This window comes from Anas platyrhynchos, chromosome 3 (assembly GCF_047663525.1).
Source record: "Anas platyrhynchos isolate ZD024472 breed Pekin duck chromosome 3, IASCAAS_PekinDuck_T2T, whole genome shotgun sequence".
Classification (NCBI taxonomy): Eukaryota; Metazoa; Chordata; class Aves; order Anseriformes; family Anatidae; genus Anas; species Anas platyrhynchos.
Window position 1 is genome coordinate 5840024 of NC_092589.1, and position 15606 is coordinate 5855629.

The window sequence follows — 15606 nt, forward strand, 5'->3', positions numbered from 1 at the left end:
ATGTGTTACACCAAAAGCGTCCTGTCTTTCAGCGGTTCTTGCTTGGAAGGTGTGTGCTTCTTCACAGAAGCTGGTGCCACCAGCACAGGGGTTTTAGAGGATGTTGTAGAGGCCCTTTTTTTTATTTTATTTTTTTTCCCAGATGGCAAAGCTGGGAGAGGAGGAACCGAATTGACATTTCTTGGTAGAGAAGCACAGAGGGGTGTAGGGTGGGAGGTCCTTGCTCGTGCACTAGCTGTGCAGTGCTCTGGGAGGTACCTGCTGCCTGATGTTCGGTGGAGGGCTGAAGGGGTAAACCTCTGAACCCCACAAAGAGAGCTCACTTTGCATCAGTTAGATGGCTTGATTCTCTCAGCCCTAATTTAAACCTGCCCTGAAATAGTCAATTATGTTCTAGTGAGAAAATGTTCAGAAATCATATTTTTACAAGGTAAAATTACAGGTTAAAACTGACAATGCTGCTGATGTGTGGCTTAGTCAATCTGGTAAATTAGTAAAGCATGATATTCTTAGAGAAGGTGGGGAGTAGCAACAATCCCTGAACATGCTTAAAGAAAAACGTGTGAGTGATTCAGCTCTTCTCGCTGTTGCAGGGAAGAGATTAGAGGTGCACCACTTTGTCAGTTCATCTCCTTAACTCATAATATATTATTTATTACAAGGATTTGGTTTCTTAAGCCTGTCTTCTTTTTTTCTTTTAAGATACCACTGACTATTTGATCTCGAGGGCTTATTTTTTATTATTATTATTATTATGTACAGGTATGTGGGGAGGGAAGGATTTTGGGCTACAGCAAAACCCAAGCTTTTTAACATATGGAGCATCAGTGTTTTCATCGTGTTTTGGCACTTTTTACACCTCATGCTGATGGTGTGATTGTGGTTGGTTCAAGTACAGCTGGGGTCCCCCATAGCCTCGCTTTGCGGGGGCTTTCTGACTCTGTTGTAATTTGTTTCTCCCTTTTCTGGTACAGCCAAGCACAAACTCTCAGCGTGAGATGTAAACTGATATGCCATCTGTATGGGAAATGGTTGTGTCTCACCTTTCAAACCCGGCACTAGCCAGGCTGCTTGTGCTGCACGTCTCCCCTCCCGCGGCCCCGTGCACAGCTCCGCCAGGCAGCTCCCTTCTCAGGGGCCCCGTGCAGCCCCGCTGGAGGATGCGGGGCGATCGCGCAGGTGCCAGGTGTCAGAGCACAAGCGGCTCCTCCCGTTGTGCCTGAGCTATGCTGTGTGAACGAGGAGCAGGAGGTGGAAATGGACCAACAGCTACAGAGTACTCTCAATCCCCTTTTTGAGTCCTGCAGAAAGTAGCTACACATATTCCACCGGAAAATGGTTTTAATGTCAGTTACAGTATGTAAAATACATATATATATTTTTCATGGAGCGTTTCATCTTCTGACCGAGCTCACACATAAGGAGCACGTCTGAGAGAGGAATTGCCGCAGAGCACTTCTGCTGCACAAGTACAAGGCAGGCGAAGCCCCCATGGCTGGGGCAGGACGGGAGAGTCTGACAGTGTTGCCAGAGGTGTGACTGCAGGTGTCACACCAGCTATTTAAATTGCAGATGCGCCATGACTTTTCAGGCAGTAGCACGCTTACAGGAATGGGGATAATATCAGGTCTGTCGGTTAAATGGAGAATTTCATTTTCTGTGGCTAAACCTGTTGGAAGAGGAAGAGGCCTGTTATGATATTGATTTCCCCACCCCATGTTTAATATCCAAATAACATTTTACAGGAAAAAAGTAGCTCCTAGTAACATCTGGCAGAGGGTAGCCACGGTTGAATCAGTTGTCTTCTTTAGCATTTTTTTTTATTTGTTTGCTTTTTTGAGGGCAGCTCTGTTTGCTCTCTCACCATCTGACACAGCACTTGTTCTTGCTCTTTACAATGGTCAGTGGGGATAAGAGCGAGCAGCGTGGGGTCTGCTGAAGGAGGAGCAGAGGAGACAGTTGCTTCAGTCTGGGACATATGGCAGTACTACTGTGACACCCTTGGAGGCTGTTAGCTAAACTGCTTAAGACACCTTGAATTTCTTTGACAGGATTTGAGTGATAACACATGTTTTGTTAAAAGAAAAAAAGATCTTATCACAAAGCAGACCCTTAAAAAAATTGTGATGACTTTAAAGAAAAAGAAAAAAAACACACTTAATAACAACTGAGCTAATGAAAATATCAACATTTAACCTTATTTAAGTTAGCTACAGTATCTTAACATGGGGCAGATGTTCTTGACATAGCTGGTGTTCCAGGGTAGATTCTTCTACTTGTCAAACGTTTAAAAGCCTTTTATTTAAAAGAAAAGGAAGTCCTGTTTAAAAAAAAAAAAAAAAGTGTTGTAAAGGCTGAAATAAATAAAACATATTAGGCAAGAATAAATTTGCTGTGTGGTTGGCAATCTGAAAGCAAAACTGTTGTGGCTTTGTTCAGTTCCCAAAAAGGTAATTGGAGTATATTCAATTAAAAAAATTGGACTGTCCCATCACCCAAGCTTGACATAAAAATGTATAAAGAATATGAGTTGAAAATGTAGTAATAAGACATAGAAGACATATCCCCATTCATTCTTCCTCTCTGTGCCCTTCTCTCACCAGACCCTTGGTAAGAACAGAAGGAACAGATGGTGGCACCATCCTGTCTCAGCACCAAATACTGCCCTGCAGTTGTACACGGTATGACAAGCATCCCCGTGTGGAGACGCAGATACTGCTCCTGCGAAGTGTAAGTGTCCACTCTATTCCATTCCTTTGTGAGATACACGCACGTATATATATGTCTGCCTTAACTGCAATTTTCACCAAATTCCTTCTTAAATGTTGTTTTGAGGTCAGAAAGGAGTACGAGCGTTATGCCTTGCTATGGACATCCAAGTTCTGGGGTTCTTTTCCTGTGTACCATTCCACCCTTTAGTCCTTCCTTGCCCTGACTGAAATATTTTGGGTTCATTTCTTGTTATGATAGTTCTGATAAATCTCTCATAATGGTTTTGGGGTTTTGCAGCTTAACGATATCGAATCCATCCTGAGATTTATTGTCAGTTTCACTTGACCTGGGGGTCAAACCTTAAAACGTTTGGTAGGATTTGTTGCAATATCAGGGAATGATGTGAAAGTTGTTATTTGTGGTTTCTGATTATCTGTGTCTAGAAACGATAGATTTAAAAAATGAAATGATAAATAATGTTTTCTTAGGTGTTCAGAATATGATCAGTGTGTATCATGAACTTTGGTTTCTGGTCAACCTGATTTGTAGTACTCCTGATTAAATGACACAAAGGTATCCAAAGTTTTCAGCTTTTCTAATTTCAGAATTCCTAACCAAACCAAACGACAACAGCCAGCTCCCAGTGAAGGTGTAGACTCCCACACTGGGAATCTAAGCCTCCTGGTAGTCCATTTGCTATTCTTGGTTACCGTTCGTGGACCTTGCTGAAGTGTTTGTAGACCCCTCCAGCCAGCCTGGAAACTCAGCTCTGTACAACTGTATGTGGGTGCTGAGAGGACAGTTGCTTTATTGGAGCTGCTTGGCCAAATATTTACATGAGAAGGGAATGGCGTTGGCGCAGGTCCTTTCTGTAAAACTCTGACTGGGTTGGGTTGTTGGCTTCCTTCCTTCCCCAAGCTCCTGGTGCACATGGCAAAGTACTTCAGCTGTCTTACTGCTCTAGCTAACTGGAAGAGACAACCCCACGGCAGTGAGTGGAAGAGGTGCAGCCTAGGAAATGGTACTTGGCCCAAAACAGGCCAAAAAGTGGAGCAAGGAGAACAAGTTTCATCAGTTAAGGCAATAAAGCACAGTCCTGCAGCAAGTCAATAATGCTCAATTGACAGCCAGTCGATATTTGTACTGGATTAACTTTTCAAGGAATGTGGAGATTTCGGGGAGTTTTATGTAAACACAGTAAATAGGTTGGGACACCACAGTACATTTACAAATACCGCGTGTCAGATGAGATTACAGTCACTTCCAGGGAGCTGGATTTTTCCTACCACAAAAGAGACGTTTACCTCTTGTGAAATGAACACAGATAGAAATTTCTTGATCGTCAAATATATTCAAAACTGTAGCTGGGAAGATCTCATGGCAATGCTTCAAAAAGACAACTTCTGTCTGAGGCCAGATTCACTCATCTTCTGCATGTGCTGCTCCCAAGCTTTGCCAGGTAGGGACAGCATCGTGGCTGCGACTTAACGCGAGTGTTGTATGAATAGAGAAAGACTGTATCTAGCGTCTTCCTGTATGGAAGGGACATACTCTCTTCCTCTCAAAGAGCCTCAGGGGACCCATTTCCTAGACAGGATGTCAGCTGGAAGAAGTTCAGTTCTCATGTTTGTCTTATTGGGACTGGTTTATAGTCACTTTTTTCCTTTTTCCTAGTCAGAGGAGCTTTAGAGTTTGATGTGAAGCAGCGTATTCACATCTCGGTGTTCTCCGAGTGTTGCTCATCTCTGAGGAGAGCATGCCTGTCATATCAATGCACTGGGCCAAGCTCTAAGAAATGTACTCAGCGTTTGTGGTGTTTGCTCCTTAGCTGAAGGTTGTATCAACATGCAGAGAGGTGACTGAAATGAGACAAAAATGTTCTAGTTCCCAACATTTGTAGTACTGGAACATCGGGCTCTGTCCGTTTGTTTACAAGTCTTGCAGCCTTTTGGTGGCATGCCTAGCACCCACTTCCAGCCGATATAAAAGTGATTTACTATTTCCAAAACCAGAATCAGAGTGGAAAAAGATTTCAAGGTGAAAGTACAGTGGTTTACTCTACAGTGGCTGTTTATTTCAAGCCGTTGCCCCAGATTTCCCTGACTGTCCCCCATATGAAAAGGGAATTGAATCATCTTAAGGCTCCTAGCTCAGCAGAAGTAGCCAAAGGCAGCTGGGCCCATCCTGCCCATCCAGCACAGCCCAGCTTGGCAAAACGGCCCCAGCAAACCTGGTGTCATGGATGTGAAGCACAAGTACAGTGCTGGTGAAATCCACGGGTAACATAGCACAAAGAACCCCCCCTCGCTGAAGGGTAGATAGCTATGCTTTATTGTTATTCCTTTCATTTCTTCCACCCTCATGTTTTTTTGTTTTGGTTTGGTTTTTTCCTTACAAAAGGTAATTAGGCCATAAACAGAGGAGTGACAACTAATTTTATCTGCAGGAAAATTAATATTGTAAGCAACAGATAACTTTAGCTGAACAAAATTAAAAAATATATATTTTAATGGCATTTTAAAAAGACAAAACCTGGGTTTTTTCCTTCCAAACTTGTCTTCGTACCTACCTGTTTTGATACGTGTGGAGATGCTCACTAATTTTAGTGAACAAATGTTCTGCTTCTGTGTACTTCCTGCCCCAACAGCAGGCCTTGCCGGTCTCAGCCTGCGGTACAAAGTTGCTTTTCATTTCCTTTCTCTTGTTCTCTGGTTCCTTTCAAAAAAGAAATGATCTGAGGGAAAAGACATTGCTTTTCTTACCCCTAAATTTTCGTTGACATTAATAGGAGTCAGGTGGCCAAATCCCTGCACACAGCTTTGAAAATTTAAGGTTTAATGTTTTTTTTTCTGGGCAGATTCTTATGTTGCTGGAGTTGTGAATCCTCTGAAAAGATATTAAATATGCAACCATACCGTGTCAGCAGTGCCTAGAGAGTTTATCTACAAAATTATCATCTACCTTCCAAATCTATAACCCTAAAATATTGATTGGTTAAAAGGTAGTGGATAAAGATTAAGACAGCACAGCAGCAGATTACCCTAATCAAATAAAAAGAGTATTAACAGAGCTGCTCACAGTCCTGGAGACGTTGGTTTGAAATACAGATGTCTTAACCAAAGTGCTATGTCTCATTTTTTGAATGCATTTTTGAATGCATTTAAATAAATTACCAAATAGAAAGAAAGCAGGGGGGGAAAAAAACAACAACACATTTCAGACAGTAAATTTCTGTTTATAATAAAATTACTTTATGCTTTTCAGTAAATAGTTGGAACTTTGAAAGGCCTTTTCGTTGGATAGTGAGAAGTCGAGCACGGGATTCTCAGCTTAGAGAGCCCTGTAGGCTCCAGTGTGATTTTCAACCTGTGGTTGCGTGCGCGTACCTCAGCAGGAACGCGTGTGCCATAAAGGTCTTACTGGAGCTGGGTAGTGGCATGTGAGCAAAGAGTGGCGTCAACGCCCGTGTTCTGCCTGAAGAGAAGAGCACTTGTTGTCAGTCTCTATTCCGTGGTTGGGGAACAGCGTTTGCAGAGGATGGATTTCGCGTGGCAAAACTGATGGTGGTGTTTACCCCAGGGCAGGTTGGGCAGGCTGTGGGAGCAGGGCTCCGCGTAGGTGCTTAGTGCCCTGCATGGGCTGCTCCAACCCAGCATCATGGCTGGGTGCCCGGCCCCTTACTTGGATTTGGAGCTCCAGCTCCAGTAGGAAATCGACCCCGCGAGAAACCAGTTCCAGTTCGACAGGATCTGAATTTATCTGGTTCAGCATTGAAGGCCATATGCTTATTAGGGTCTGGTGACAGTAACCTACTGGGGAACGCTGCTTGGCAGGAGTGACCTTTGTCACTAATGCTCTCTGTGCATGGTGGGCATTTCTGTGCAGCCAAGGGCTGAGGTGTGGTTTCTCCTTTGGAAAGAAGTTCCCATTGAATGGCAGCTAAGCAAGGATTTAACTAATACCCCATATCCTGGGTAATTGAAGTCATGGAGGCAGAAAAAGAAAATAAGATGGGTAGTCATTAATTTTCATCAGTTATGGACAATACTGTTAAATTACCGACTCTCGTTAAAACAACGTGTCGCTGACTAATAGTATCATTTCAGCTTCCGAAATTTTTCTACCTAAAAATTTTGATTTAAAGACAAAAGATTTAAAAATGTGTGGGAAAGGTTTTGGAGGTGTAACTCGGTGGTATGGATGTCGACGTCTTTTGTTTTTGTTTTTGTTTTAAATAGCGCCTAATTTTAAGTCACAGTGTAAATGAGGTTTTAAAAGTTTTTAACAGTGATGTAGATAAATTTGGAATTAAAATTGAGATCTGAAATGTTGTGTTGCTCCACTTTTAAAAATAAGTTCCCTTCTCATTTGCAATTAAAATGTCTAGAATTTGCATAAAATGTGTGAAATTAGAGATAATTGAAATACAGTAGCTATAAATATGTCTACTCCATTTGAAAAATAAATAAAATGTCCACTAAAAGGGTGCGAAAGCCGTACCCCCTTCTCTTGTTTCTCACATTTGGATCTCTGGCATTTTTCACACTTTTATAGCTAATTTTTATTGCAAAACAATATGTTAGGTTTGTAGCAGTTGTGGGAATGCAGAATAGCCCCTGGCAGCTCTGTAAAAAAAGGAACGTTAGGAACACATTTAGGAGAATACAGCTTTCAATTTCAGCCACGCATTGATGTCGTGGAATCATATTAAGTGTGATCTAAGAAAAAAAAAAAAGAAAAAAAAAAGCAGATAAGAAGAAGAAAGCAAATGTTATGGGAAATACTTTAAATAAACTAATATTTCAAGTATATAATTCTATCCTGCTCCTTATGTTTTCATAACACCCTGAGTTGTCGTGATAGAGCGTCTTCAGGGAGCGGGGGGAGAGAGAACCCCAGGCTCCTGCGGGCATCAGCCACGTGTCTCTGGGGAGCGCCGCCTGGCCGGACCCTGCCTGTGTCCTGGGAAGGTTTTCCTTGTTTCTCCACCCTGAAAGCCGGCGCTGTTTGGCGCTTTTGCTGATGCCTGCTTCCAAGCAGGTGGGGAGAGTTGTTGCCAGCCGGCCTGCGGGCAGTGCTGGAGGTGAAGCGTTCTGCCCAGGGCAGCGCCATCCCCTTCTACGATCCCGATCTCCTGGCCCTGCGTGTTAGCGTTCAGCTCTATTGGCAGATCCTTGTTTTTTTGGCTGCGGAGCAAAATGCTACTGCTGTGCAACCAAGTTGGCACAAGGAACTGTATCTTTCACAGATAATAGAACTGGAAAGACAGACCTCTACCATATTGTCAAATTATCCCTTATTAGCGTGTGCACTTGTGAACGTCTGCCACCGGAGTGGAGGTGAATCGCATGCACACATTGCAACGACGTTTCTCCAACTCCAGTCTTGGAACTCGGAGAAATATTGTTCAAATAATACCCCATGCATCTTTTTTAGTGAAATTGCACTGTGATGTCCTGTCATTTTCGATCCTGTGCAGTGTTTCTGTTACTGGGGAACACCAATCAACTTAAAAAGAGCTGCTTTGGTGTAGAAATGGGCAGCTATTCAACTCCTCTGCATCCAACACAAATATCCAGCGCAATTTGATGTAATTCACACAAAACTGAATTGGAAGGCCTAGGTGAAGGTTACCGCACTGATCTAGCAGTGCTCCCCATCCTGCAATATAATTTCTGGAAACCCTCTTTTTCTGGAGGAGTTCCTCGCAGAGGGAAATAGGCCAAAACAGAAGAGTTTCCATGCAGGTAGTACCCTGAGGATGACGGAAAGTCAGCAGGTTATTTTAACTCTGGTGGCTCCTTCAGTAGCTCCTGCCTGTTCCCTGCTGCAGCAGGCTTATGAGAAATTCCGTGGTACCTGAGCTTGGGAATTTAATTGTTTCTCAACCCGCCCCAAACACCCCTCCGTGTATTTTTCTTAAGTCTCCGTGTCGGAGGCATTGATGTGTACTGGACCCAGTTAGGTGCCTCGCTTCAAATTTCACAATTTCTGATCCGGGGACAAGAGTTACGAGGAGGAGACAGATTTCCAGGATGCATTTGAGGAGTGCTGAAATGTTAATGCATTAAGACTGAAACGGTGGGATTTAAACCGCTGCGTTGAGTAGCGTGTAGTACAGAGTGAGATTGATCCCAGAAAAGTACCGGCGAGGTTGTGTCTCATACAGGCCTAGCCACTATGGAGTCATTCTTCAGAGACAGACCAAGCGACAGAAGAACCACAGCCTTACCTGCAAGGTGCCTTTTCATGCACGCTTTTTTCTCTCCTTTTAAGTTGTCCTCAAGGAAAAATAAGAGCAAAAAGTCCCTGTGCTTCTCACTGCACATCTACAGCACTTCATAAATAATAGTAGCTGTTTTAAAAGCAGGGGATAGGCAGAGGGTTACAATGGATGAAAGCTAGTTAGTGAGTTAGCTAGATAAATGCTTAAAAGACCAGCAGCAAAGATAATCCTGCATTTATTTCCGGGGTATTCACCAGCTGACCCTTTTCTGGCTTTCACGATCTGTGTTTCTTGAGTCAAGTAAGGGCTGTGCAGAAACCTGAAAAACAAAGCTGAAACTCTGGGGTATTCCCAGAATTTGTGGTTGTCCCTCCTTTGGCTCATCGCGCTCATTTCTGAGCATCTGCCGGCTCTCCCGTCCTGTGCGGAGTGGCACTGTGAGTGATCCGTTGCAGAGGCTCTTCCTGGCACAGACAGAGGCTCGTTCGCTCTAAACTTACTGAGTGACATGTGCAAAATTGATCATTTCAAGAGCCTTTTGTATAACACAAAACTTCAAGCAGAGAACCCAAGGCATTTCCTTTCATCAACCTGGTTCTAATTTGATCAAAGCACTAAAAAATTCAACCCGCCTTATTTCCTGTCCAGTTCTTTTACACTTTACAGCACATTATATATCAATCTCATATCCCTGAATTTTAAGAAGCAACCCGTTATATAATTGGATCAACAGTTGCCAATCACTCCAGCACAGCACTGCATTATTACTAAGCAGACTATAATTTTGAAGCTCTTTTTTATTATGCGTATGACTATATTATCACTGTATACATATTAGGACAGCTGAATGAGCCCCTTAAGGAAAATAAGGGTTCAAATAACATTGACAGGGTAGATAGACTAACAGAACTGAGGATTCACCCCTGTTATAACCGTATTGCCTTATGGCACATTTTCAGGAGAAAGAAAAAGAACAGTAGCTGTGTGCTTTCTATTAATCCTGCCAGCAAATCAGAATATTGTAACAGTGGTGAAGCTGACCATCTTTGTATGCTTAAGCAAATTAAAAATCAAGTCTGTTTTCAGGTCTCAAATTTAATGGTTCACATACAAATTTTGCATTATCTAGGACTTGAAATCCCATTCCTTCTCTCCCCAGACTCCCTCCCTGTAGACACATGCACTCACAAAAGTTCAGAACAAAGCCATTCTGGCTCCTGCATGTGCACCGTGCCATCCTCATTCATTGTGCAATCGTCATTTGCATCTGACAGGAGCCAGCACTATTTCATTCCAGTAATTCATACAATTACATAAGATTGTTAAAAATGTTAAGTAAATAATATTTTTCCTCTCCTAAGCTTGAGATGTTAGTGTTCTTTGAAAGACCTTGAATCTCGTCTCAGTAGTATCTCCATAAATAAAAGTGAGTGACAGCCTTTTAGAAAACTCCATGTTTTATACCATTAATTCACAGATAAGCATTGTTAGTCAAATAAGCATTTAATTCCCAATAGCCTGAATATTTCAATACCTTGTAGCAAACAAATAAATAGAATGTACACAATGGCATACAAATTATGGAAAATATTCCATAGAGTTGACATACGAACTCATAACCTCTTAGGTAAAGGTGAATGACTATTAATGTAATTTCATTATTGTAAGGACCTCCCTCTTTTTTTTTTTTTTTGGTTCATATGCAATTCATTTGTATGCATTAGCTTGAAAGAATTAAACCTGCAAATCATAACTTAGGCAATAATAATAATAATCACCATTATATAAAGAAAACAGTATGATTCCTTCTGTTTTTGCCAGTCTAAACTCAGACATTTAATGGTACATACCTGCTTCTGTTTTGTAAGTTATTTTTTTATGTCTCTCTCAATGTATACACACAAAGACCTGGATACTTGTTTTTATTTATGTATGCTTTATGTACATAAATATGTTTACAATATAGACATTAAAAATATTGTTTTACATATATGCAGGGAGAGAGACAGGCACACAGAGAAGCATACATGTGTAAAAACAGAACATCTCTCCTCAGCAGTCTGATTCTGTGCCCTGCAGGACTTCACCAGGAAAAACTCAGGAGCAAAATGCATCTTGCTATAATTAAAATTGCCCATTAATTTTCAGACAAGGTGATAAGATTCAGGTGAGGAGATGCCTGCATTCAGAATTCTTTGTTTTTTTCAGAAAAAGATCCTGACTTTTTTTTTTTTTTTTGGCTGGTCAGTATTCCTTTCATGTTGTAGTTATTTAAACCTCAAATCAGAATAGGTGCATAGCCCTTCATACCAGTGTGTGTTGTACACAGGCTGATAAAATGAAGTAAGTGTGCTTATCACTTTTGAAGCCTGTTTTACAGAACTGTATTTTTTCTTTAGCAATTCATGCTGTGTTTTTAAGTAATGCGATAAAACCACTTCCCCATCTTCCTGGATAAAATTGATTGTTGCAGGAGGAGCATGGTCATCTTCATCTGCTTGTTGCATTTTCTTTAAAAACAAAACAAAACAAGTAATCACACACACAAAAACCAAACCCACATGTGATTTAATAGCAAGTATGTTTTTAAGCATGTGCATGCAGACAAAACTGAATATATATCTTATGCTGCATATTGTGTAATCCACAGAAATATGCTCTGCATCCTCTTCCTCACCCCACCACCTGGGATAACAGGAGAATTGAAATTCCCATGTTCAGACCCACTGCAGATTAATATGGTTCAACATAGATACTTATTTCTCTGATAGTTTCCCATGCATCTTCACAGTGAAGTTGAGAGAAATTACTACAGCAGTACGCGTAAAGCAGATGTTATCCCATTAATTAGCTCTGGACCTGAGCAGGCTCAAGACTTACCCATTTTCAGGCCGATAGGAATTGGTCCCAGTGAGCGTGCTCCATATCCACATTTAGTATCATCTCATAAACAGCACTGGAAACACAGCAGGCCCTTGATGAAGATACATTAGCTTATTTCTAATTTAAAGTTATGTTGCTTAACCTTAATGTAATTGGTCACTGGTGACCAACTGTTTGTATAGCGAGTTGATGACCAAAGAGATGCAATAAATTATAAAACTTACTGCTTAAATAGAAGGAACGACTGTTCTGTTAAAAGCCTTGCATGTAATAATGGTAAAATAATTACACCTCAAACAGAAGAGCCTCGGATCTGATAAAGCTAACAAAGTCTTTCAGATGAAGGTGTTTTCAACCCGCTTTAAAGGACATGTATAAAATACTTTCTTCTCTCAGAGCAGTGTCTTACATTGGCTGAATTGTCAACTTTCAAAGCTCGGCCTAATATTGATTAAAAATAAATTGGTAAAGCAAGATACTTTCTTTTTGCGGGGTTGCGTGGATTAAAGTAATTAACCAATTTCTGTGGTTAACAAGAAACAAAAGAAATTTGCACAAATAATTATATTCTGTGCATCAATTCAAAGTCAGTGCTAGACATGTTTTAGAAAAGGGTTGATTAGCTGGTAGAATAACTGGGATAATAATCAACTATGGAAGGAAGTAATTGACACAACTTTAATGTTTAATAATGAATAGCATGCCAGGGGCAAAATAAAGGGAAATCTGCTTTCTGAGAACCAGGCCAGACCTAAAATTTCTTCAGCCAAATATAGCAATTACTTGAGACTCCTGAACTGCTTCTGTGGTCTTGTGGCAAAGTAACAGGTGTAGTTAAATTGAAAGCACACAAGTGCCTGTATTAAATCTCGTAGTTTCTATATGCTGCAATTTAATTTCAAGCCTTTTCCCCGCTGAAGACTTAACGGTTGATTTTAGAAATGCAGAAACGTAAGGAACACCTACTCTTCTATGTCTGTTTTTCGTTTTTCAAACTGCATTATATTAACAAACTGTTCATTAAATCAATAAGAGTGAGGAAGAAGTGTATGATTTGCTTGTCTCAGAGGCGATAATTTCTCTCTCTAAATATTTGTGTTTAAAATTTGGGCTACCTCCAAATGCCGTAACTTCACAATAAAGAAATCGAGTTTATTTTTTTTAATTCTCATATTTCATTTCTTACAAGGACCTTCCAATAATTTAAACTATTTACAGTGCCTCAAAGATCATTATTTCCCCATGACTCCTCAGAGAAATATTGGAGCCACTCTATTTATTGCTGACATTAGATTTACCTTTGAAGACTGGTTTACAAAATGGAGACATTAGGATGTGAAAGTTATTATTTTTTTTCACGCTGCTTGGAATGCTAAGTTTTTGTGTTTGCTGTATTAGAGTAAACATTGCTATAGCTACTCAGTTTGTTATGGAAACTTGAAAAGCAGATGCATTAAAGTATTTTGTTTTTAAAAACACACAGTTCTTTATAAGAAAAAATATAAATACTATTTGGTGGCTTGTCACGAGTGTATATTTAAAAACAACCTACCCCCCAAACCAATGAATAAAAATGCATTTTGGTATTCTAAATGGTGGAAGAGAATTGCTCAACCAATGGAAAAGCAGGTGGGGTAACACATCCTGATTCTTGTAATTGAGGCTGTAAAGAAAGATGAGAGAGATGTGCACTGTTTGTGTCGCCGTAGTTGTGATCTGTGAAAATAACTTCAGAACAGCCTTTCTTAATATTAAAATGACTCTGTTGCTGTTCAACTAAAAATCAATACAGCTCACAATTTTAATAAGGAACATGAATCTGAAAATGTGTTTAGTATCAGGTTATATAAACACACCCTAATGAGATACTATAAAATCCATCACATTAAAGGCTGGTTCCTACAAGGTATATTAGCTAAAAATGTTCAATATATTAGGTCAGTGTACAACACTACACATAATAAAGCAGGTCTGTCAAGGCAAGATGCATGTTTTGCCCCTTAAAACTGTTATGTTTTGCACATTTTACAAGGTTCTTTGAATACATGAATAAGATAAGTTATTCCCATCTCTTTCTTAAGCAATCTCAGAAATGGCTGTGACCTGAAATTGGAAATCTTGTAAACACCCATCCGAAGAAAATGTGTGCAGTTCTGTCTTAAAGAGATGGTACATGTTTAATTATCCCAACTTCTTCTAGGAGAATACTATTAACATACACATTAGCATCGTCCCATTGGTTCCTCCTGCTGCTCCACCTTAGGGGCAGCAATAGGAGCTAATCTTATTGCTCCCATGCGCATAATAATGAAATTTTGTCTTGTCTCTAAGGCAGTGTTCTTTGGTCTAAAGTACAGCAGGAAACATTTCTTTTTTTAGAAAATTCCTGACCAACTCATTTAAAAAAGATTTTAAAAATTAAAATTCTTCCTATGTGAATACCAGAGCCGGCAGAACACATTGCTTTGACTTGCGAAGCAAAATTAAGCAATTGTGCAAATAAATTGCTCTGTATTCACATATAGAATACAGTATACGGTAGCTATGGGTGTATTCAGCTCTTTGAAAAATTGGAAGCAGTGGATTTTATGTTATTTTTTCTTGCACTGTCCATATAGGCTATTCTCAAAGAATAACATAGGAACAAACAAAAAGATATGGTTTTAATATAAAATACCTCTGCCTTTTTCTTGCAGTGTTCTACAGGCTATAATGGGGAAAAGGAAAAAAAAAAAAAAAAAAACACAGGCAAAAAATACATGTGAATTCAAGGCTACTGAATTAAGGGAGGTTGTACCAACATTTCCCCCACTGTACATTATTTGTATTCAAGGTTTTTGAAATGACATTGTAATCTGATGATGCACCAGCCTATTATATTGTCTAGCAGGACAAATATCCTTGCGTTTTCTCTGTAGAACTAACACAATTTTTCCATGTCAGAGGTGCATAATATCCTGGCGGTCATAAGGAATGATGCTATTAATCCTCTTGGGCAATCTCCAGGTCTGATTATTAGGGAAATAAATTTGCATGCTGCATATGAGCTAGGTGAATCACCGAGAGCACAAATTATATTTCCTGACAGCAAGTTAGAGAATGGAGCCACATCGCTTTTTTATCTTTTTTTTTTTTTTTCCTCTGAAAGCTATAGAATTTCAATTCATTACATGAGATTGGTTAGAATTCAAGTCTCTTTTTAAGTTGATATTAAGTTGAGTCTGTTATCTCTGTGAAGGCTAGTAGGTTCCCCTGAGTATCCACCTAATCACTACTTAAAAAAATCGAAACGTATAGTTAGTGTCATGATTTAGGTACCAGAGCTACTTTATTTATCAGTGTGGAGTGAGATAATTTCAATTTGAGGCTCTGTAGCCCTCATGAATTTAACTGTCTTGAAAGCTTTTTTTCCTCTCTCTCTCTTTCTCTCTCTGCCCCTTTCTCCCCCCCTTTTAGTGTGCATATTGTAATAACGGTTATTCTGGGCACCTGTTTCGCTGGTCTCCATGCATTTTTCAGGCTGCTTTATTTATCATATCGTATATTTCATTGTATGTTTTGAAGATTTTTGGGTGAAACGCTATTTGGATTTCAGTTAAGAAATTTGGCTATGTTCTCTGTGCCAGCAGTACTGCCAGGCATTTCTGCTTTTCATATCAGTGATGAATGTATTTTTATTATTTTTACCGTTTGGCATCTGAGCAACCTTTTTGCATTATTAAATCTGAACAGGGAGAATGATAGCAAGTGAGAGGAGAATAAATGGCTCTATGTTCTGATGTATT

At 40.1% G+C, this 15606-nt stretch overlaps 1 protein-coding gene across 4 annotated transcripts in view; it reads left to right on the forward strand.

Annotated features, from left to right (window-relative positions):
- LOC106016886 (uncharacterized) overlaps positions 1 to 15606 on the forward strand; it is a 538115-nt gene that overhangs the window by 384617 nt on the left and 137892 nt on the right. For all 4 annotated transcript variants that reach the window (XR_011807933.1, XM_072035211.1, XM_072035213.1 and 1 more), the window contains one exon: positions 2604 to 2730. The gene's annotated coding sequence lies outside the window, so the exon portion shown is untranslated. The remainder of the gene's footprint in view (positions 1 to 2603; positions 2731 to 15606) is intronic.